General features: G+C 33.6%; 1 protein-coding gene across 3 annotated transcripts in view; it reads right to left on the reverse strand.

The window, feature by feature from the left end:
* Positions 1 to 26,348, reverse strand: part of LOC145686719 (uncharacterized) — a 327,737-nt gene that overhangs the window by 205,775 nt on the left and 95,614 nt on the right. For 2 of the 3 annotated variants that reach the window (XM_081760336.1, XM_081760319.1), the window contains exon 2: positions 12,235 to 12,414. The gene's annotated coding sequence lies outside the window, so the exon portion shown is untranslated. Of the gene's footprint in view, positions 1 to 12,234; positions 12,415 to 20,629; positions 20,840 to 26,348 lie in introns of those variants that run through there. The other variant, XM_081760328.1, reaches the window with a different exon arrangement.

A 26,348-nucleotide genomic window follows, 5' to 3' on the forward strand; every position in this document is an offset into this window, starting at 1 on the left:
AGCTAGCTCGAAGTGTCAACAGCATTCAGAAGCTGATGAAATGGCCTGATTGCTATTCTAAACAGTCTGACTTTACGTGACCATATTCTCAACACTAGAACGAGAAAACGAAAGCTTGTGAAGAAGAAAGAAGAAGAAGAAGAAAAATGATTTCACAGTACAATGTTTTGCGTATTTATTATTTTCTTTTCCATACTCAACGCCAGAGTTTAATGGTTCACACCACTTATAAGAGGTTTTTTATTTTATTATTATTATTATTCTTTTCTGGCAATGTTTAAACAAACACAAAACGTTTTTGTCTCGAAAACAATATGTGTTTAATTTCCATTCTGAGGAAAAATGCCATTGAATTCTTCTTAAAATTAAAGAATAGAATCCGCTGTAATTATTATTTATACGTACTATCCAACAATTTCTGGATAGTTTTCATAGGAAGTGTCGTGGACAGTTAAGGTTCATTCTAAGATTAGCTGAAATGCCCGCTCTTCGCACAAAGAGAATGTAGCTTTATGTAAATGAAAAAATGAAATCTTTTGAGTTTTACGTGCAACGGTTATGCCGGCTAGGCTAAAGGAGACGGCGATGATGAGACATGAATGAAATAGTGGAATGAAGAAAGTGGGAGGAAACGAGAGAACCCCGAGGAAACCCACGCATAAGGTGTTTGTCCACCACAAAGTTCACTTGCCGCGAACTGAGATCGAACCAGGGACCCCATGCAAAAGAGGTTAACGCTCTACCACTGAGCCATCGCGTCCTCTGGAAAGTATTTGAAACCTTCCTCTCCTTAGGACAGACATTTCCATTAAACTATAACGATACAAGCCAATGAGATTCTATCTTTAGCACACTTTTTTTTATTTTAATCAAAGGAACATGATTTTAAAAAAATGTTCAAAAATTCATTTTAACTCTTGCGCTACCAGTGGAGGGGGTACTTTCTGCCTACCACAGAATTTTTTTTTTGTAATTATCGTTTCTTTAAAATTGTAAAAAAAAATAAGAAAAATATTATTGCTCAACATGTTTAGTTAAAGTATATTCCTTACCGTGATGCAAATTGAACGTTAGTACATCTCATAAATTTGCTATTTTAAGTTGGTGGACACAAAGTAGCTCCCCCCTCCCTCTTTGGTAGGAAATGTGACTGACATTTAAAAGTGGATGGAAGTGTAATAAATAGTTGTCTTATTCCGTATACTATTTACTTCAGTAGTAGATTTTTTGAGAAGGTTTCTAATTATTTTTTTTTTTTTTTTTGCAAGATATATTTAATTTTAAAAGATGGGTAAAAATACCACCACCCATTGGTAGTCCGCTTTAAAAAAAAAAATACCTAGATAGTGCGTGGGTGGGCTTAAACTGTTCATCAGTTTTTCTGCATTTTGTGATCACACAAGGTTACTTTCATTTTTATTTGACCTCACTAACGGATCATGTTAAACTAAAATTGAGTTCAGTTCTATTACGATTTTGGTACAGAGAGGGAGAAAAAGATCTGGAAAGCTACCAAATATGTAATTTTTTATACAAGGAAAGAGGGAAATTTTACAAATCTATTGCGGAGATTTATTAAAACGTATTATCCAATTTTACAACGACATTCCACTTTGCGGAACTAGGACATACGTCCAAATCCGAAATATTGCGTATTGGATACAAACTAAAACTGGAAGGGGTCTTCTCCTCCCCGTCACCCCCCAAAAAAGATTTAATTTTATATCCGGATATAATATAGGGATAAGAGTTTAGATGGAACATATTATTGACACGCTAAATCTGTAGTTTTATTATTATTATTATTATTATTATTATTATTATTATTATTATTATTATTATTATTATTATTTGAAATCTCGCTGTCTCATATTCCGCTTCTATTATTCTACCATTTCGAGCTTCAAAACCGGTTTTTATCGGCTGCTTCCCCGATTTCAGATCTTAATTGGAAGATCCCGAGAACGAATCCTGCAGTCGGTCATTGTGACAGGTGTTTTTCTGGGGGTTTCTGGACGAATACCTGAACGATACCTTTAGTGCATACATTAGGAAAACATGAGGATAAACCAACCATTAGAAAACCCTAGCATCAGTTGGGATGACAATATTAAGATGAATCTCGCAGAAATAGGAATACAAAGTAGAAACTGGATACATTGACTAAGGACAGAAGTCAGTGGAGAGCTTTTGTGAATGTGACATTGAATTTCCAGGAGGAAACGAAAAAAGAGGAAACAAATGGGTAGAAGTGAGAAAAAGGAAAGAAATGGGAAGAAAACAAGAAGAGAGGAGATAAATCAAAAGGAAAGAGGAGAGAAAGGTACTTGGAAAAAGAAGAAAGAGGAGGACATATATACAATTACATGGGTCCTGAAAGGATTTGAGTTTGAATTCTTGAACCCCTCCCTTGACGAAATTCTGGATGCGCCATTGATGTAGGTGAACCATTTGACGGGCAAAGGAGCAATTGCCTGCCCTAATGAGTTTAAGAAACACACGCTTTTTAATAACTTGTATACTAATATACTAATAAAAAACGTGAAACTCTTTGTGTCAGTGGACAATCTAGCTAATTCTCTCTCCTGACAAAATCTGAAGTGCTGCTACTGCACTCTAAATACGGTATTGAAAATGAAATGAAATGAAATCTTCGTGTTTTACGTCCCATGGTTATGCCGGTTAGGCTAAAGAAGACGGTAATGATGAGAAATGAATGAAATGGTGGAATGAAGAAAGTGTGAGGAAACAGGAGAATCCCGAGGAAACCCACGCACACGGTGTTTGTTCATCACAAAGTTCACTTGGTGGGGGCTGGGTTCGAACCCGGAAAATACGGTATTGATTTGACAATAAGAGCAACGCTATCATGGTTCTCCGCGGCATTCTCAACTCATTGGGATATTTCGAAACTAACAAAAATCAGCATGCATTCAGTTTTGTAATTTTTGCAATGAACCAGGATTCAGTATGACTGAGACAATTATATCGGTTCAGTAGTATAGAATCTAGTAGGGTTGTTTTGTTTAAAACAAAATGTTTAAAACAAATTATTGAAACTTGTTTTAAACAATTGATTTTGTTTAAAACAAATTTTATGTACGTTTTAAACATTTTGTTTTAAACATATGTTTATTTTTATTTTATTTTATTTTTGTAAAAAAATCTGCCAGAGAAAGAAAATTACAAAAATGTGATCCCGTTCAGAAGGCTATTTTCTTCCCGTACACTTGGTGCAATTACCAAATTCAGCCCCTTTTGTGAAAAGAAATTGGTACAATTCTATCCAATTCAGCACCATGTAACAGATGTTTGTCACATTTTCAAAAGTGTCAGTAAGACTTTTCCTACATCTCATGATTGATTGATTTTTTCCCTCGTTTTATATATTTTTCTCATATATGGCCATAATACCGTTTTGGTCTATTGGTCACTTTGAAACAGAGGAGCCTTTGATTTCCTTACAATACATACCGAAGATGATAACTATTTTTCCTTTTAATTTCCGGCCTCTATCATACTTCCTACGTGCGAGGAAAGTTTTATCTACTTTCACAATTGTTCGGGATCTTCCTATTTGGATGTTTTTTTTTTAAAAAGTAATTTTTAAAAAGAGCATTTTTTTTATTTGGACCCTTGGAGAAATGGGGCGGAGTGTTCTAGAACTTTACTTCTTTTAGTTTCGTATTATAGAGCCATGTAATTATTACACTGTGATAAAATAATGAATTCATCCCCTTTTGATTTAATTTGGTACTATCTTTCAGCCCATTCCAGAGCTAGGACTGTGGCAACACTGTTTCGTGTGAATGTTTTGATTTCTCGTGGCTACAGCAGATCGATGTGGTGATTCACAATTTATTTCGTCTCTTTTTTTCTTTGTATTTTTATCGTCTATTGTATTGTTTAAGTGCTTATCAGTTAACTCGCGAGAAAGTGTTGTAGTCGAAGATTGGACTACTTGTAGAAATGATATTAAACACTAAATAAAAGAATTGTCATTGAAACTAGTTTTTGTGTTGTATTCAGAAAACAAAGGGGTCTTTACTAAACTGCGGTTCTGAAATTAAAATATCACAGGCATTCGTTAATTTGGATACCGTACATGTTGGTTCTCAGTCTTCGTGCAACTTGGAATCGTTTAACATGAGTTTTACGGGAAGAAAACAAATCATCATTTCGAGTAAACCGAAGAAACTAATTTTATACGTTTCGAACAAACTTGGGTTGCAGGATAAATTTGGCTCCAACTTAGGGCTTTTTAAAAAATATATTTAGATATGGGTCGTTCAGAGCACAAGAATCCAAGTACATTTTCAAAAACGTTCATTTTTGCTCAGCAAACATAGTTATCTTCGTAGCGAAGAGTCCGAAATAAATGAACCAAAAACCGTGTGAAAAGCTGTAGTGTGGGCTAGAGTTTCATAGGACAACCGCTAGACAAGGGCGTTTCTAAAACGGGGAAACAGGAGGGCTAATTTCTCCCTCCCTGCTCATAAATTTAAGATATTGTGTACGCTGCAGCGTGAGAAAGATTAACAAGTCAAGTTCCAAATGTCATAGTCAATGATGCATAATTACATTAAATAAATGCAGGGTGTGTCAAAAAGGATACACCGACGGAAAACGTCATATATTCGCAACCACGAATCCGAAAAGAAAGAAAGAAAACTACGTGACAAAGTACAATCTAGAGCTTTTATATGATTACCGCTAAAGAGGGGCGTCCGTTTAGAGGTCATCCAACCTCCTACCGCCTACCCGGAATTTCAAATTTTGGGACAGTAATACAGATTTAGAAACCTTTTGCTTAGCAAAGTCCAACAGAACAAAATTGAAGTCCTTACGCCGAATAAATACGGTGTTTGATCAGTTAAAATTTATTTCCTTTAGCCACAAGGAGGTATAGACTTATATTGCTCTTTTGTATTTTTTTTTTTCTTTTTGACCCAAGGATTCCAAAGGTGGCTCTACTTTCGAGTTTCAGACCTGCTTAAAATTCTGAAAGTTGTGCCTAAGCAGCTTTCCAGTTTTGATCACATATATTTCCTCCGTATTTATTCGGTCTAAGGACTTCAAAACTTGTTTTGTTGGACTTTGCTTTTCAAAAAGTTTCTAAATCTGCGTTACTGCCCCCCAAACTCTGAAATTCAGAGTGGGGGTGGGCGCGGTTGCCCTCCTGCCTCCACTGACACCCCTGTCTAGCGGCCGTCATATAAAACTAGTCCACGCCCTTTCACGTGGTTTTGTTTCATTTATTTCGTACTCTTGACTAGTAAGATATTACGTTTTGAAATAGTGTTCATTTGCTGAGCACAACTGAACATTATTGAAAATAGACTTGGATCCATTGTGCTCTGAACGTCCCAAATATTGTTTCTCTTCAATACAATTATTGATTTAAATACACAGGTTTGCAGAAAATATTCAAAAGTTAGCACAACATGAAGTGTGCTTGAAAAATCACTTTTCGAAAATGTATTATTTTAAAATAATTTTATTAGCATCACTATTCCGAAATAGCAATCAAAATTTTGCAACTACAATTTCACCCAGCTCCAGGTGATCAATTGAGTAAAAATTATGTACATGTGTGCAAAATTCCAATAATAATACAATTATTTGAGTCAAATACCGTAAAAACTGTCATATTAAATCCAATGGTCATTCGAAAGGACTTTGCAAACCACTGGTGTTACACAAATTAAATTAGGTAAAAAAAAAAAAAAAAGAAAGAAAGAAAGAAAGAAAGAAAGAAAGAGAGAAAGAAAGAAAGAAAGAAAGAGAGAAAGAAAGAAAGAAAGAAAGAAAAAGGTGCGTTGTCAGTGACAGCTTACGGAAATACAAAGTCAGCATTTTGAATCCGATATAGACCCTAAAAAGTCATTTCCAAAACCGGTGATGCTACAAAAACGAAATTTGATATATTATGGTGTATTATCACCAGTGTACTACGAAAATATTTAATCTTTCTTCGAAAATCATCTTGAACAACAAGTGACCAATAAAAATTCATTTAAAAAATTATGTAAAAGTCATTTTTAGTCAAACGATTTTATTTCTGTTATCAATGTTGCACTAATCAGTATATACAGGATAAATCTGTAATACTGGTTGCAAGTAAGGAGTAAAAACCCTTAACAAATAAGTTATTACACGATTTTGAAATATGTTTTAAACTGTTCAAAATGTTTAAAACATGTTTTTTTTTTTTTGTCTGTGTTTCAAAACATGTTTAAAACACTTTGAACATCTTTTTCATGTTTTATTTGTTTTTTTTTAACGGTATTTTTTCCAATCCCGGAACCTAGGTTACAGTCTTGTTACAAGTAGTATGGTCATATGTAAGAAGTATATGTGTCACAGAAGTGTGTGTGTATGTGTGTGTGTGTGTGTGTGTGTCATCATACTTTGGAAACATCAGCTTTTTCCACAAGAGCATTGTTGTGCAGCTTTCGTAGATATAGTTGGGTATCAACGATCGCACCTTACTCTAAACCTGAACAATAAAGGCAGCGCATTTGCTTTCATGTTCAGAAACAATGATATATTCATTTCTCTGAGTTTCGTGTCTGACGATTGTTACGTCACCTTTAGGTGAGGTGATTTTAGTTTAGCGTGCCGTTCAACAGCGAAGCTGTATGAGACATGGACCTACTGATTAACGAGGAATCCGAACCACATGAGCTCCCGCCGGGAATTGAACGCGGGTCTCCCACGCCAAAGGCGCGTACGATAACCGCTTAGCCACGAATGAGCTCCATGTCACCTTTAGGCTCAGAATATAATGCACACTAATCAAATACGAAAAACATAGGTACCAATTATGTGTGCTCCGATGCTCAACCACCCGGTGGAGGCATTTAATGGATGCTGAGCAATGATTGAATTTTTGCGTTGGAATTAACCTCGAAATTACACTTTCATGCGGTGAATAATAAGAAGAAACTATACTGTATGTGATCCCAGGTCAAATTTTAGATATTGGTGTATATGTATTGATTAATGATTTATCAATACCCCTTTTAGACTCTTCAGGTTAACGGCATATAGAGGTACGAAAGATATAACATTAAAACAATGATAATAATCGTGAGTGTAATTTCGTATAATTATATATTTAAAGAACTGTTTGATGTGAATTTGTTTAAATTTGATTTAAACTACTCAATGAGCAAAATATGAGGTTTATAGTAAAAATTATTAACCTATTAACAGCTTTGCCAACTATCCAATTGGCTTCATCAGAGATAGTGTTAACGGTTAACTGAAGAAAATCCTTAAAAAAAAAAAAAAAAAAAACTTCAATCGTAATTGCGATCACAGAATTTGAGCCTCGTATTTCCCAATTGTAAAGTAGTAATAACTTATTTTAACTGCTTATTAATGTTTTTTTTAAAAAAGAAAAACTCATGATATTTTTTATTTCTCTTTCAATGATTCTGTATTTGCATTCTAAACAATATCTCGATTTAAATTGTACAACCTCTCAAAGTATAGTTTCTTTCTTCAGATTTTTTTTTTTTTTTTTTTTTTCGTTTCGCATGCGGTATAATATTACTGAAACAGCCAGAGAAAGAGCTTCTTATACGCACAGTTAATGAACTGAGAAATTACATTTTAGCAATCGTTTAAAAATAAAATTCAATATGAAAATAATGTTTAACTGCTTTTTAATGTAGTTGTACCGTACTCTGATTGTGTAAATATTGAAGTAATAAAGTTAAAATCGCAAGAAACAAACCGGCGTCGATAAATGGAGCTGAATTTTCATATAAGATGCGAACAGGATTGTTTACGGTATATTTATACAATTATATTTGCATTTCTTTGTACTTCAGTTTAATTATTTGAATAATTACTTTGGTATTTTTTTGAACTGATAAATATTATAATTAATGTACGGTAATATATTTCTTATCACGTCTTCGAAACGAAAACAAGGCCAAAAAAAGGGAGGTTATGTATTTTATTACAAAGTGAATAAGCGTGATGTTGAAATTTCATATATATACGTATATTTTTTGTTTTATAATTGATACTACATATGAAGAAACATACAACATACGGAAAAAAATTTTTCTGCAGTGTACTGTGTTGATAATTCTATTTAGCATAATTTGATTAGCTTAAGTCTTGTTATTTTAAAAGCATTGATAATCACATTCGCATTCCAATTGTGCGATTCTAATTAATTATTTACGTCAAAACCAAGGTAATTTCAAAGCATTAACGATACGATTACCTTTTCACCCTTGTAAGCCTAATACTCTCGTACATCAAAACTCGCCAATAATAAGGATAACCATATATAGAAAGCATAATCTGTTAGTGAGAAAATGTTATGATGTCGACTAATATGGAATATTATATACTTTCTACAACTATACTAAAAGAACGCATTAACAAGTAAAACAGTACTCTTGTAACTAATATGGAGCTACTGGTTTGCAATGTGATTTGGAACGTACACATTTACAATGTAAAAGATTTTTATGTACATCTTTACTCCTTTTCTTTTTCTTTCCTTTTATAATGTCTGTTTTTATTCTTTTACTTAGAGCAATATAAGAATAATGCAAAATTTACCTGTAATACCTATTGCAAAGGGAGCATTAGCTCTGTAAGCAATAATGATAAATAAATAAAAATTAAATGTTTAAGTTTTACGTCTCAGGATTATGCCGGCTAGGCTAAAGAAGACCGTGATGATCAGAAATAAAGGAAATAGTGGAATGAAAAAGTGGAAGGAAACGGGAGAACACCGAGAAAATCCACGCACATGATGCAATAAATAAATAAATAAATATGATATATGAAAGGGTCTAATAATTGCCAAGCTAAAGAAATGCAGCATCACCGGATGAAGTGCGCGCCTTATGGCTAGCTAGAATTCATGTTTCCTTCATGAACTCTTGCCACACGAACTTTAATACACAGAAGTGAGGTGCATAGACGTCTGCAACGGGGACAAAGAGGGTAAGGCGGTTATCCCTTGGATTTTTGAATGGGGTTCAAGTGTTTTTTTTTTTTTTTAATGTCAAATTATACTAATTTGTTCTCACGTACTATAACAATACTTACATATTTATACTTATTGTACTATAGTTTATTTACTGTAGTTCATAAGGATATGTGCGTAAATTATTGAACAGCTCGGGTGAACATAATAATGTCAAATTTTCTAATTTTCGAGTAAACTGGGAAGAGAAGGTTGAACATTCCCATGCAATTCAATGTAACGACACACACCAATTAAACTTACTCTGTCATTCATAGGTACATTTCCGAACTTAAACTACCTACATACTATTATGGGGTTCAATCCCAACCCACTCTACCGAAAAACTTAATTTTACCGAAAGTGACGCTTACCATTGTGTTTTCCCGAGCTGCTAATTGTTCTTTTACATGAATCATATGTATGCGTCTTGTGTACATCAAAATGTGTGCATATTCGTGACTGTGCCTTTGTGTCGGTCTTTTTTTCCCCTTGAATTCACTCTTTTGCTCCCCCTATTTGCAAAAAAATCTGCAGGCGTCCCTGGAAAGGTGATTTTAAATCTATAAAGAACATGCCAGGTAGTTGCTGTAACCACTACCATTTGAACAAGTTGTTCCAAAATCCGATGAAGTTAAATTAGCACCACACATGTGTCAAAACTTAACACAACTAAGTCAACGCAGAATTATTGTGTTTCATTTAACATAAACTGCTTTTTACTGTGTAAAGTATATAATTACTTTGTAATTTACTGAAATCTTATATAAAGTTAAAGACAGAGCGTCAGGGAAGTAAGTTTTTCTTGAATATGTGCAATACTTTTTTTTTTTTTTTTTTTTTGAGAGGGAGGACAAATTATTTAAAAAATCCTATTTTCCTAGTAATGCACGAAAGTTGTGTCCATCTAAGGCAGCGGTCGCCAAACTTATAAAGCTTCTGAGCTACTGCAGCGTTTTTAAATCCTACTGTGAGCTACCAACCAGAAGAACTACCAACTATTTTTTTAAAAAATCTTACATTTGTTTATTACCTATAAACCTACTTCTAGTAAATATGAAATCAATTTTAATTAAACTATATATAACAAAAAGAAACTGATTTTTTTTTAAAAAAAATAATAATATATAACAAAAATATGTCGCTATTCTGGAAGTCGAATCCTCTAGATTTAGCAACTTTCACCCCGAATTGGCAACACTGATCAAGGTTAGCCAATCTGAGCGTTAACACGATCTACTGAAAATGTCCCCGCGGGCTACAAGTAGTTCGCGATGGACAGTTTGGCCATCACTGATCTAAGATATCATCGTAGTAAGAGAGTAGAGGGATTGAGCCTAGTCATCCACCCCTGCCTACACCACTGACAGGGAAAGAGGAACTGAGGGGGTTGTGAAATATCAATGTATCCTCTCTTATAAGTTTCCTTCGGAAAATCATCAATTCATTTTCTAACTAGTGCTCTTCATAATTAGATCAATTCCAAGTAGCACTGGGTGGGGGTGAAGAAAGTCTACTATTTATAAACTGAAAACGCTTGATTTTCTATCATCATTAGCTCAGAAACGGCTTTGTTTCTGTGATAATCAGGCAAACCTGTTACAACTAGATATTGCACAATTGGATCTATATTTATATCAAGTAGTTATGTGTGGCTAAATAAGTGAGTGTCTCACCGTCAGATATATACAAGCAACAACAGATACAATCTGTTAATTAATAGTGTAATTTGTTACATATACAGTGGATAGACAACAATTTCTTCCAGCAAAATTAAAAAAAAAAAGCGATTAATTAATACGAGGAACGAACTCCATACTTTTTAGCACCACGGAAGATATTTTTTTATTTTCTCAAAAACTACGCATGATAATTTACTTACAAGTATGTTATTTTGTTCAACCTGTTGTGTTCCATCGACTGACATATATCTTATCAGTGGCGTATCAAGCTAGGCACCCGCCCCCCCAGGTTTTCGAATGAAAAAATAATTTAAGCTATTATTTATATACATTTGAAAGTTTATAGTAAACTCATGGTGTACCTATTATAGTTTGGATCCTGGCTGCCTCCCCTGTTTTTACCTTCTAGATCCACCACTGTATCTTATCTTTGGATACTATTTTAAGCTAAATACAAATCAAAATTTAAGAATTAATTATGTTTCTAGACTATATCTCAAGTCGTATAATGAAGAGGTTAGTGAAGTATGTATTATTATAGTACTGCCAGAATGTTTTAAGCCGTGGGCAAAAATGCGAACTAAAGCTCACACTCTCGACACCCCCACGCGTCTAGCCAATAAAGGTTCAGCTGTTGCTAAACGAGACAACTTTAGCGAAAGGGAGTGGAATTCCTTCAGCCTATAGCAGCGCCTGGATCGGAAGACTAGGTGTTAAGTCAATGTGGTATATCTTTAGTATCAGATTTCACGTCAGTAAGTGGCATGTTTCGTGTATAGCATTATTTTTTTTTATATATATTCAAAAGGAAATTCATTTTTCTCCATTTTCTCTAACCACTTGCTCCATGAACTTCTTTTTTTTACATTCATCCATATCATTTCGTTCAGGTCTATAAGTTCTATCAAATGGTGTATGTCTCATTTTTTGGACTTTTTTTTTTTTTTGTTAAATGCTAATCATATTATGGAATATTGACCTTTATACAATTTTGTTGTGAAAAAAAATACACACAATTCCCTGAAACACTCCAAGCGACACGTAGAATAACTAATTTATTGTTCAAAAATATCAGCTTTAGGAGAACGGAATTACAAAGTTGCTTGAAAGATGATGTAACATAGTGGAATCAAAACGGTAGGTAAGTTATGCAATGCAGCTACTGATGAAAATGAAAACCGTGCTTTTTTAAAATTTCTTTTACATACAAAAAAAAAAAAAAAAAAAAAAACTAAACGAACTTTTTAAAAACCAATCCAATTAAAATACGTTCAGAACGTAGATAAAAATCACAAAGTCCAAGAAACACCAAACATTCAGACCTTAGTCTGTGTCATAAATCTATACTTGTTGCCATATTAGAAATTGATTTTTAAACAATGCAAACCTCCAAACGTGTTAGTTTGCCCAATCAGATGGAATCAACCTATTGTTGTCAAAGTGATAATTAAATTACGATAAATATTGCATTTATGGTTAATAGGTCCAAAAACATGCGTACGTCAAAAATTTGTTCAGAAAAGAAATAATAGAAAACATGCAGCTACTTACTTTCCTCTGAAATGTAATATCTTCGAAGAGCTGCCTTCCCCGATTGCCGCACTCAAGACTGGCTGATTTGTAGATGTTTGTGCATCTTTAACCTTATTCCATACTCCGATTTAAGTCAACTGCATTAGCAGATTTAATATGATCCTATGATTGGCTGACATATCCATGGTTGGCTACAACCTAAAAAAAAAAAAGTTTTAAGTAAAATCTTAAATCATATAAACAGGCTACAAAGTATATCAGCATTTAATTTTTTCTTTTACTTTTGCATAGCAAACTGTTAAATTTACGAAGAAATTTTTGCTTTTACAAGTATTATTAAGGTCACACCATTATCCAATGAGACTAAAGGAGATCGTAATGATGATAATGAAAGAAATAATGGGATGAAGAAAGTGGAAGGAAACGAGAGAATCCTGAGAAAACCCCACGTATATGAAGTTGGCCCATCACGAAGTCCAGTTAGTGGGACCTGGGATCGAATTAGGAATCACACACATATTAGATGTGAACGCCCTATCACTGAGCCACTGCGGCTGTTCATAAGTTTTGTATAGCACTTTCGACAGTGAAGTATTTCACTGCAATTAATATTACATTATATAACTGACACAGTACAAGGGTGAAGAAAACTTATATTCAACCAATGGTCTGATTTTAAACGGTAGTTCGTATATATACTTAGAAAAGATACTTGTTAGATCTAAATTATAATTCGGTGCAATCATATGCAACCGCACCATTAATTCACTAACACACAACGTAGAAGCGATTGAAACATCTTTTATAGCGGACTAGTCTACCATAAAATGAACAAAAGTATGGACCACTACACTAAATTTTCTCGCTGTAATTCCTTAAAATAAATTATGTTTTGCTCCAGTTATGAATGAAATATTTTGTTGTGAAATACGAACAAAATTATAAAGCATTTTCGGGAAACTTCACCGAAAGAAAAATACAACGCAATAAAGTAAATTAGCTATTGTAAATTTTTCCGTAAGAAGTGACTGATGCCATATGTTAGAGCAGCGTTTCCCAACCTTTTTCAACTTGCGGCACACTACGGGTGTCACTTGGATTCTCGCGGCACAACTGGATCCAACCTTCTACTAAGAAGGAAGATCACTAAATAACGAACGAACAAACAAATCTCTTTTACTTTTAAAATACAAATGTAGGTAATTTGTCGAAAGGATTGAATGATATTTTAAATTTTCAAGTTACGAAATAGTCTGCAACAATAATGGTAATAACAATGATAACAAATACTTTTTACAACATTAGAAATGTATAGAATAGTAACCCGATATGAAACTTAAAATTGTAGATTCATAGAAGAGTTTAATAATAATGTGAAACACAAATATACATTTTTCCCTACGTTTAGCAATTTGATTGCTATAAAATTAATAATTTTGTTTCGATTCCTCGCGGCACACCAGTGGTCTATTCACGGCACACCGGTTGGGAAGCACTGTGTTACAGCTATTAATGAAATATGTAATTGTAAAATATCAATGAAATCGCATGAGTTGTATTTCAGAAAATTGTCAGAAAAGGAACCCAAGAGTAAAGGAACCCAATTCCTTGTGGATATTCTCATGTTAGTAATATATGGGTATCACTGTAGGAATATTACTGAAATATTTACAACAAATTCGCCTGTATCATTTTTGAGAAAATCGTCCGAAAAAGCTCACCCCAAGAGTAGACCATCTCTTCTCAGAGAAATCGCTTATACCACAGTATTAGGTCGGTAATATCAAATATAAACAAAATTGTTAGAGCTGATTTAGAGAAAATCACACTTAAAAAAAAAACACTCTTCAGTAAATCACCCTCATTTTTAGGGGTGGGAAGAAAATTCAAAAACCTTCCCTGCAAAATTACACGCAAACCATAACTTCAAATTTTGGTTCAGACACGTTGAATCATATAGCTTCTAGGAGAATCAGGATGAGCAGACGGACAGATGTCGAAAAATCACTTTTTCAGTATCCATGAGCCATGAAATGTGTAAAACCGTTGAAATCTGGCATTCGACATTTTTTTCCCCACGATCACAATGCTTTGTTCTCTCCTTTCGTCGTTCTTTTCCTTTCGTCGTTCGAAAGTAAAAAAGGTATTATTATTCTTATTCTCGCAATTATGAACAAGAATAGTTACGAAGTTATTGGCAACTCCAAGCCAGTTCCGCAACCAGCCACAGAAGTTTGGGGGGCATGAATATGTTAAGGGGGGCAAGTCATTAAACATTCCCTTATCAATAGCTAAATTGTGTTTTTTTGTATTAATAATAACATTTTGTGTTAAGGTTGGAGGGGCCACGAAATTTTTTGGGGGGGTACAAGCCCCCTAACCCCCCTCTGGTTGTGGGCCTGCTCCGAACTATGTTTGAAAGAAAGAAATTCCTTGACAAATAAGTTATTTTAATGCTATTACACGATGAATACTATAGCGAATATTGTTTAGAAAATACAGATACATTAGTACGCAATTAATGGATAAGAAACCCATTGAAATTCATTCCATTAAATTCGAAGTCTCAAATGCTATAAATTACAAAATCTAATAAGTTAAACTATATAACACATACACACATACACAGAGAAAGACAGAGAGAGAGAGAGAGAGAGTTACTTATGGTAGATTTACGAATGTATCAAAGTTTATGACAAGGAATATCTTTTGATATTGCTGTTATATTTGTCTTCAGTAACAAATATAATATGAGAACAAAATGATATATTTTAGCTTGGTGGGCGTGAAAATTTAAGACCTTCAACTGACAAATTTCTTTTAATTAAACTTTAATTTCATTCTTTATAAAATGATAATTAAAATACGTATTTTTTTTACTGAATTTTAATTTTAAAATCATCTTAATTTTAAGACTTGTTATGTAAGTTTATATCTTAACTTTCTGACAAGGGGTCTTAAGGTGCTCATTGTCTAATAATTCATTATTATTATTATTATTATTATTATTATTATTATTATTATTATTATTATTATTATTATTATTATTATTATTATTATTATTATTATAATATAAAGAAAGCTCGTACTTATTGACTTAGGCGTTCGTTTGTCCGAATACTTCTCCGGAATGCCTGAACCGTTCTTAACCAAATTTGACATGGTGATTCGAGAGTGCCCCTAAGTGTCGTAAGGGGCCCCCTGCCCCGATCGGACATACCATTGAGGAATAATCACCGGAAATGGTACACTCATAGACTTACTTATGAAAAAAAAACACTTGACGCTCAAATTCTCATTGTAAGCAATGGAAAATTAATTTTCAGCATTAAGGAGTAGAGCGAAGTTCTTTTAGTTTAGATCTGCAACCGCATTTTTTTAAAGCCATTGTACTTTTCGCTTATATGCTATATTCAACTATTTGAATGTCGTGTTCTTTCATGAAGACAATTAATGCACCAGAAATCTATGACTAATCAAGAAAATTCGATCACTTCGCTCGAAATTTGCAATTATTGCATATCTAGTTATTATTATTATTATTATTATTATTATTATTATTATTATTATTATTATTATTATTATTATTATTATTATTATTATTTTCTAACATATTGTACTAGGTTATGCATGGATATTTGGCATTGCTGTATTTTTGTCTAACAAGTGTTTTTTGCACAGCACTCAAAATAGGGCGATTATTTCTGTAAAGGTGTATTTTAATCGTTTTCTATAAACGATTAAATAATAACCTTAAAAATTTTATGCATCAACAAACAAGAAAACTAAAGTAAACGCAATGTGAAATTATATATAAAAAGACATGACACTTTATATCAGCTCACAATTTCACTCATAACAGCAGATGAAATAAAGGGAACAATAAATCGGATTAAAATCAAAACGTTGGATTGGCTCTGATAACATCCCAGCGTACGTAGTGAAAAGATGTGCGGAACATTTCCTTTATCCCTTTGTATCATTTTCAATCTCGCTATTCGTACGAACTCATTCCCAGATAAATGGAAAGTTACAAAATTGTGTCTTATACCCAAATCAAACTGTAAAAGAGAAGTTGAAAAGTACAGTCCGGTTGTCATATTATGTGTCTTTGCAAAAACTTTTCGAAACTATTTTATCCCAACGCATTATGAACCGCGTCAAATTATTAATTTCAGAGCACCAGCGTAATTTCCTAAAACGTAGATCCAGACTAACAAATCTTAGCATAATTACTAACTATATTGCAAATTTACTGGATCAGGGAGGTCAGGTTGACGTAATTTACACAGATTTTTCCAAAGCTTGTCGTCAAGTCAAAGGTCAGTTTTCAGCAATATGGTATATATGGTCCATGGTGGATTATTTTGTGTTATACTTAGAATTTAAAAGTCACGTAAAGAAAAACGTTGGGTTTTCGAGGCGATATTTATAACTGGACTATTAACTGAATGTGATATCCAATAAGGACCTTTCTGTCACGAAGGATAGAAAAATGGCATACTGTATCTTGTCGAAAAGTGGCTCCTCAGTAATACAGTGAATTATGATTATAATTGCATCGCATTTTGCTATTTATTTCTTAAATTTGTACTGTAATTCTGTGATTTTGCGGGAAACTGTGAAGCAATAGCGCAAAAAAAAAAAAAAAAAAAAAGCACTGATTTATAAATACTACAAACGCACAGTACACTGTAGCTTGGGAATTGTAAGCATTAGAGAGTGAAATTTTGAAGGTGAAAGCATTGATCCTGTACCACCCACCTATATTCTAAGTTTTATTTCCTGTCGTTGCAGGTAAGCCACCATGGATGGTCTATATAAAGCCCTATGCCAACGAGCAATGATCGAATTTCTCTATAAAACTGGGGGATAACTGAGCAACAATCGAAGTAATGTGTGACAATGGCTTCAGAGATTTCGACTTGGTAGCATAGCCGTAGGATCAACCACAGTTAGGTAGATCGTCAACCGTTACAACCGATGAAAACGGATCAGTCATCCAGAAACTCATTCAAAAAGATAATTTGCGTCACACGAGGCAAACCATAGAGCACACGGGTATTACAAAAGCACCTGTAATAATGGTAATTCAACAATAGGGATACCGGAATAAATGTGCTCGCTGTGTGCCACGGCTCTTTTACCAAGTAGTCCTTTTTACATTTAGCTTGTCTGTCTGTCCGCCCGGGAGACAGAAAATCTCAAGAACTTCTTGATGGTTCACCGACAATTTTCGTCTGAATGTAGATGGTCAAAAATTTGGAATCGAGATCGCTGATGGAGGCGATGCCAAAACCGGAAGTGGTAGAAAAACAAACCATTTCTAGTTTTCACGTTGAGCACTGTAGAGTCAAAATGGTAATAGATAGCGAAAAGTAGTTTTCTGTAATCGATTAAGTGTTTCAAGAATACTTTTATCTCTATCGTTAACTCAGGATTGAAACCAGAAGCAGCAGAAATGAACCACTTAAGGTTGTAACATTGATCATTGTAGAGAATAAACGGCAACAGATAGTGAGCAGCTGTTTTCTACAATCAATAAAGTTGACCAAGAATACAGGGTGTTTCAAAACAACACCGACAACATTTGGGAGGTGATTCCTGACACCTAAATAAGACGAAAAGTATAGACCAATCTGGATGCTTAAATGCTTCCTTTCCGAGTTGTAGGCTGCCGAAAACATGAAAAAATAAACTTTAAAGCTCCATTGATCCAATACTATGGGAATTACCGTAGTCGGGTAAAGACTTCACTTAAGAAGAAATATGTGCGCTATCCAAAAATACATGTTTCAGAATCCTAAGGTACTCACGCAACAATTTTTATAGAGGCAGTTTGCCTACGGGCAAATAATTTGAGGTACTCACCAACTATCTCTATAAAAATTGTTGCGGAAGTACCACAAGATTCTGAAACATAGATAGTTGGATAGGGCACATACTAGTTCCTAATTCCTAAGTGAAGTCTTGACCCGAATACGGTAGGTCCCATAGTATTGGAGCTATGGACCTTTAAAGTTCATTTTCTCATGTTTTTGGCAGCCTATAACTCGGAAAGGAAGCTTTTGTTCACCCAGGTTGGTCTATAGTTTTCGTCTTATCTTGGTGTTAGGAATCACCTCCGAAACGTTGTCGGTGTTACTTTGAAACATCCTGTATATTGTATCTCTTTATTAAACCCAGAAGTGGCAGAAAAAGCAAGCACTTCAGGTCTTAATGGTGATCACAATAGAATAACAACAGTAACTGATAGCGAGAAGAGGTTTTCTATAATCAACTAGATGTCTCAACATAGAACTAGATGTTTCAACAATATGTTCTATCTTCAATCTAATATATCTACTAAAACCGGAAGTTGCAAAAATCAACCACTTCGGATTTCAACGATTACTGTTATGGACTAAAAAGCTAGAAGCTATTTTTTTCCGATCAATTAAGCATACCAGAAATATACTCCATTTCTATTTTAATCTCTCTATTAAAACCGGAAGTGGTAGAAAATGAACCACTTCCGGTTTTAATAGTGATCATTATAAAGTAAAGACGGTAATAGACAAAGAAAAGCTGTTTTCTACAATCAATTAAGCGTCCCAAGAGTATATTCCATCTCTATTCTAATATGTCTACTGAAACCGGAAGTAGTAGAAATATACTACATTTTCAGTTTCAACATTAATTAAGAAAATATAGCGATACGCAAATCAAACTCTTTCTCGTAGTATATATATATATATATATATATATATATATATATATATATATATATATATATATATATATATATATATATATATATACTACGAGAAAGAGTTCGATATATATATATATGACACAACTACTTATATATTTACCTTGTCTGTTTATTCGATAAGAAAATATCAAAGATTACTTAATGGATCATAACCAAATTCAGTGAAAATATAAAGAACAAAGCTAGGAATCGAGTTTTTGTTTCCGGAAGAAACATTGAAACCGGAAGTGTTAGAAACCAACTATTTCGTTTTTATGTTGGTTACTATAGAGCGAAGCTGGAGCTATAAAGTAAAAAAAGTAACATATATTTGCAAATTGCTGTTTTCGCTGGTCAATTCCAAATTTTGTGTAGATTTGTCACTTGTCATTCAAATTTTCAGAAAATTTGTCTTTATTTTTGTCATTTTAGGTGTCACTTTGGCTCTATTAGTTTAATATTGCAACTAGGTTGATACCGTTGCGGAAGGCAACCAGTATAGGAGCTACGTATAGCGGGTTGATGGACATTTCAGGCACTTTGCTTTAATCTAAACGACAAAACCTATTGCAAGTTGACAACTTCCAAGGCTTGTGGACCGACAGTGAGGCGTACTGGGATATGGAATTATAAGAAAAAATATTTGCATTTGGTATCATCTATTACTTTTCCAAGTTTGTCATAAACTCTATTAAAACACTAGAATGTCATAAACATTCTATATAATAAAACACTACATGTATATGTTTGTTTATAGGAATTCACTCTCTTAAGATTCTTCCTGTTCTTGTATCCGTAAAGGGACTTGCACAGATATAGTGATAAGTGGGTAGGAGATTCACGCTCATAATAAAACTAAGCGCTGTGTAAATAAACCAGGGTCAGCTAGTTATTAATAATAATAACATATCAATTCTAGCCAATAAAGAAGTACATCACAACATGCCGGATCTGACATCACAGTAAGAAGCAAAAAGAAAAAGAAGTGGTAGACTTAATAGACATCACAGTACCACACACAACAAACATGCAGAAAGCATATAGAAAAAACATTGGAAAACACAAAAAAAGCTAGCCCAAAGCATAAAAGAACAATGGAAAACAACAAAAAAAGTGACAGACCCCGCAGTGGTCCACAAGAAAGAAATAAAAAAGACTTGAAATAATTGGATTGAAGAATAACACAAATAAGGCACGGAAAAGTATAATACTATTATATGCATAATTATAAGAAATGTCCTGCTTTCAGAATAAGAAACAAAAACACAAACACAATAATATACTTAGATGGCCTGTATTACTATATATATCGCATGCTCAGATGAGGAGTAGATAAAAAGAATTACTACTACTAATAATAATACTTTGTTCCGTAGTTCAAATCTTTAAAACAGTATACTACAGTGTTTTTATTTCCATTCCATTTTTTTGTGAGAAAGAAAAAAAGTTTTCATGTTAAGTGACACTTAGGTTTATCATTCTCACAAGATTATTTTTTGTCCTCCAATGACAGTAATATAAAACACTAAGAGATATCATGTGCATAAACACTCCAGATAAGGCCAACATGAAAAAAAGCTTGTTTGAAAACAATATGACTATCCCTGATTTTTTTTCTTGCATCTTTTTCTTTTCAACCCTGAAACGTATTATATAATAAAAAGCTACTAAAGTACCTACTTCAGTCCCCTAATGTCACGCGATGACAATGGAAGCAACAGATCGATGCAAAAAATGTCAGCATTGATTGCGGGGAGTCCCTACTAGTACTTCCCGCCCAACAAACACACAGACATCAACAGGCGTGATCACACAGTCCGTCGAAGCCAGCCTGCAGCTTATAAGGCCTATATAACTTCTTAAGTGCTGTTACCACCGCGCTACTGTGCGTTATACTGTACTAAACAACATTAGTTCTTGAGAAAACTCGTGTGGAGTCAACGTCATCACACGACACATGCTTTGCTTGACTCAATTTCAATCGTCGTAGCATACATATGTGTATATATACGACATGCATACACTTCTAATGAATTTTTACAACTCGAAATTCAAAGCTTTCCATTGTCAACTGTGTTTTTCTTTCAGCGTAGAACAGTTTGTGGGAGGCTGGAGAAGAAGGGGTTCCGAACAGAAAGAAGAGAGAAAAAATTTGATTTGATGCGATGAAGGCATTTACGAGGCACTCAGCACTGCTCTTCCATAATCCACATACTAGGGATGAGAGAGAAAGCTTCGTACAAAATGGGGTTCTTAAACTGAAATGAAACGCTTGTATATGCTTTAAGAAAAGATATTCAAAAGTTTTTTTTTTTTTTTTTTTTTTTTGTAAGGTATTGAAAGAAATTATTGTGTACTAGAAATAGTAGCAAAAAGCGTGTTTAGATATCGTTGTAATACATCCTTTATAACTCCGTGATATTTCGTAAAGTCCTCACACGTAAAGGTTCACTCTGATCAATATCTCAATGCCTCATCTAAAGTTGATGTTCTGACATTAATTATCCAGTGCACGAAACCGTCTCGTGCCTTTTAATTAATAGATTTTTTTACACATAGTTTCGATATTCAGGCAGAACATACAGTACATTGCATTACATGCAGATTTGATGCGTCACTTTGCAGAGAGATGATGATATAGTACTTTGCTCTGAATATTTAGCTATTTCACTTGTGACTCCGGTGGCACGGATGACGTGTGAATCAAAACTAATAAATTAACGCTGAACTCTATGGGATGTATAAACCTGTGGTGAACAAAGTAAAAACAGGTTTGCTTTTTTTATATATAGAAAAACGGAGACTGTTTTCTTTAAAGCTTAAAAAATCGTTTTTAAACACCAGTTCTGTTTTCTGTAAAAAGCTGATTCAGTTTTCTATCAAATCCGGCTTAGATTTTCCATCACAAATCCGTTTTGGTTTTCTATCAAAACCGTTTTCGGTGAAAAAACGAAGCGGTTTAGGAGGAAACCAAAATGTCGGTTTCTCTCCAAACCTATAATAAACCCGAAGATTCATTATCGCAGAAATAGACAGTAAGCTTAAACCATACTCTGTACAACTGTAGATTTAACTGCATAGAAATGTTGTTCCCTTCTCTGTTTAAATTATCCAGATTTTCTTCTTTGTCCCTTCCAGAGTTTTTCGTGTTCTTTGCTAGAATTATGTACATTTGTGTGTATTTCCCATGCGGGTCAACTGTCCTCTAGCATTTTTGGTAGTTTTGAAATGATGAAATACGGTGTTTTCCCGTTTTGAGATCACACATTTCACCGTTTCCGAGTTTTAGGGGTGGAAAAGGACTTTATGGACACCCTGTATATTACAACGATATGTTGTATTTTTAATTGTATTCTTTGGGCGAAATATGTGATCTTGTCTATAAAATATGCACTAGCCATCTAGGTTAAAAAGAAGAAGAAAAGAAAATATATATTATAAATCAATGTATTAAATCAATGAATGTTTTGTTGTTATCACCAAGACGACATATTTATATATTACTATGGTAACAGAAGCAAGGTTAGACTTAATGTCAACTACCTTTTAAGAATCATAACGTTTATAAAAGGAAGGTATACAATAAACGACATTTTGTATTTAGTTTACTCATTGTGGCTCAACAAGATAACATAATCTTAGAATCAGGATTATAAAAACAAATATAACGAAGATATCAGTTATAATATATATATATATATATATATATATATATATATATATATATATATATATATATATATATATATATATATATATATATATATATATATATATATAGTGTGCGTGTGTATGTGTGTGACAAATTAACAAAATCCGATTTATGTTCCTGTGCAAAATTTCATCATTGTATGACGTCAAAATATGAGTTAAATTAAGGTTGCAAGATATGAGGACAAGGTTGAACCATTGTTAAGCTAAAGAAAGCATGTGAAAAAAGGAAGGAAGATTAGGTTATACAGTATTTGTTGTGGCAAAATGGTTGATTCTGCAGTTGTTGTGCTAGTAGACTGCGAGAATTAATATAGAAAGAGTTTTTATATAGAAAGAGAAAACCTTTTATAAGTTTTTTTTTTTCGGAAATTTATCCTCCACAGAAGAGTCACAAGTAGAAATCTGTGAATTGAAGTACATGAAGGCTAGATGCGGACTATAACTTTACACAAATTTATACTTTCAAAAAGTGTTTCACTTTCACGCGCTAAATAAGTGAAATACGTAAATGCACTTATTTTAACCAAATATGAACTTCTATCTAAAGTACAGTGTTGTGCTTGTAACGTACCATTGCAATCAAGGTAATGAAATTTTTGTTTGGAAGGATCCAATACTTTTCGAACGTACCGCGTACTGTATTTTTTCTCGCACATAATTTTCGGTCCATGTAGTAAATTTATTTGTTCATTACTTAACCAAAATTATTCTGGGAGCTTCGGAAGAATTATATTTCGGGGAATAATTTCTTTATTTATATATTATTTCTTTATAACTCGGTATATGGGCATTTCAAATGGATGATTATTGAAATTATACATCTCGATGCGATACAAAAATATAGGTCAGCAATTGGACAGAAATTCTTGAAATTATCCACCAATCTGATATTTGCCAGAATAATTTAGATCCCCTTCGTCCTTCTGAGATGCCCATATCCTCCCAAAATCCGGTTTCATACAGTTTTTGCTATTTTTTATTCGCTTTATATTTTCCGCCGCCAAAACTCTTTGCTCTAATTGGAACTTTTTACGACGCTCTAGTGTTAAGGCGCGTCTCCATTCATTCTCTACTTGGGAGAGGCGTCGAGCAAAGACAACGTCAGTTTCGCTCCGGAAATATTTAGGATTTTTCACAGAAAAGCAGTGTTATCAAGGTAAAATTAGTCTCAGTTAAGAAATAACCCATCTAAAGTATTAAAATCTCATTTTAAAACAGTCAGAAAATCAGTAAGATATGAACTTCAACTCAATCGACACCATGTTGGTAAACGTTAATAGGGGTGGATAGGATTCATCTTAGTGTGTGATTTTTTTTTTCAAAACAGTTTTGAAGATTAGTGTTTCCCTTGATAACTCCCATTATCCTTAAAACTTCCTGTTAGGTTACGATAGGCCTGTCCTAACATAGTTTCTGTTTGTGTATGTAGCATATGTGACTTTTATTTACATGGCGGTAGGTGTAGATTTCTTTGTAGTTAAATTAATTTTCATGGTGTCACTGTAAGTTAGCACAGGACTCTCACTTATTGCTGAGTTGATCACAGCTTCCAAAGATAATGGGTTAAGTCAATAATTCATAGGGGTTCTTTTCCCTTCATGAAAGGGATCTTTTTCATTAATAGTTTCAATATGTTCCTCCCGGGGCATTAATATAACTCTGTAATTGACAAACCATGATTTAGTTGATAGAAGGGCCACCTGACTCTGACCCTCTCCCCCCTTTCTTAGTTCCCGAGCCGGTTTAGAATGGTGAAATCAGTGATTTGTTCAGTGTGCATATAGTGAATTCGTGTGATAATATGGATTAATATGTTCAGTGATATGCGTTAGCATGAGAAACTTTCTTAGTTGATGTTTGATATGTGTAATTTAGTATGTGTTTAGTAGTCGTGATGTGTGTGTGTGTGTGTGTGTGTGTGTGTGTGTGTGTGCGCGCATGTAAACTTAATCTATTTAAGGGCAGTGTATTGTTGCTTATTGATTATTCATCTCTTTTGGTCCATCGTAATAAATACATGGATTCATAATAAAAATTTATAGTTAATACCGTACCGTAACTACATATTATATTGCTTATATTTAACGATGACAGAGTACAAAGTTTATTTAATAGTGCAAAGTTAGTTTTCGTACTATTAATGCCATCTCGTGTCAGGTTGAGAACTATTCGCCGCTAGTTTTTTGTTACTCCAAAACTTAATGTTTCAGTCGATCCAAAAATTACTATTCTTTTGTGATTATTGATGAGTGAATATTAGTTCTGGTCCATATGAATAGGTATTTAGACAAATTACATTATAATTCGGTATCTCTAAAAATCACAATCATTTATATAGTCAATAATCAAATTATTAATAATAGTAAACTTTGCTTTTTTTTTCCTTAACCTGAAGTTTGTCTACATGGCATTTTCTGTTGTCAGGCTGAAGTTTCAAAATTCTCTCTTCGTTACGTTCGGTGAACGATAGCATTGTTGACACTACCAGAAAATATGATTGCATGTAGTTAAAAGGATAGCTAATAATGTTGAACTTTCATTGCATATAAAATAATTCGAAGCCCTGGAGTGAAATATACTGTAGTTTGCTTTGGCAGAATCTAATATCAGTTCATACGAAATCACGCGTATTAATTAATGTACTATAATAATTTGTTGACTTTAATATATAATAAGACTGCTTTGAACAGTATTGGGCGTAATGGTAGAGTATGGGTGTCTGAAAATAAATCGACGTTATAAAAAGTGAATATATATATATATATATATATATATATATATATATATACAGGGCCGGATTTCCCAATAGGCCCGGTAGGCCTGGGCCTATGGGCGCAAGCTCACAGGGGGCGCAAGGCCGAGAGAAAAAAATAAAAAAAATATCTAGAAATAAAAATAAATAGCCATAATTTAACATACTTTTTGAATTGATTTTTAAAAATCAGGCTAATAAAGCATTCTGATTTTGAAATTCATTGGAACAAATAATTGTTGGTAAAGTTAAAGATAAAATTGCATCGTGGAGTGGTGCTTAAGCAATTAACATATAGGCCTGATATAATTTTATAATAAAGGTTTTTAGGAAAGTAACTTTAACTAGACTAGGGGGCGGAAAATACCGCCGCATGTTATATATTCTCTCTAATCTTTGTAATATTATTAAGTAACATATCTAACAGCTAACATCGCCTGTATTGCACTAACTGCATGTAGCATGGGATTAAGGCAGGTCATCGTAACCCCAATGTATTGTTAAATCTACATTCAAGTTAGTGAATTGAAATCCTCCTGTAAAATAACATTTCGATTCCATCCCTCCCATACGAATCCTCAAACTTGACCAGTGTTTCCTCCTCAGTAGTTGTGTTCTTAATACAAACGAAAATCCTTCTGGACTTGGAAAATTCTCGCTTCCTTTATACATTGTGTGAATCTAACGATAAATGTGTGCACCTGGTAATACAAGGTGATACTGACTGAAAGATAATCAGTGAATGGGATAGTAAGTGGAATGACCGAACAAGTAACATAGTCACCGTGATATTAGTGACAAAACTTTGTTCTCTTAATCCCAGATATGGTAGAAATGTATTGATAAATACTTCTACGAACCGAATATGTGTCGGTTACGATTAATAAATATAACCTCATGAGTGAATCTTAAAATGAAATGAAGTTAAGTGCA

The sequence above is a fragment of the Thermobia domestica genome, chromosome 1 (assembly GCF_964235325.1).
Source record: "Thermobia domestica chromosome 1, izTheDome1.hap1.1, whole genome shotgun sequence".
NCBI classification, from domain to species: Eukaryota; Metazoa; Arthropoda; class Insecta; order Zygentoma; family Lepismatidae; genus Thermobia; species Thermobia domestica.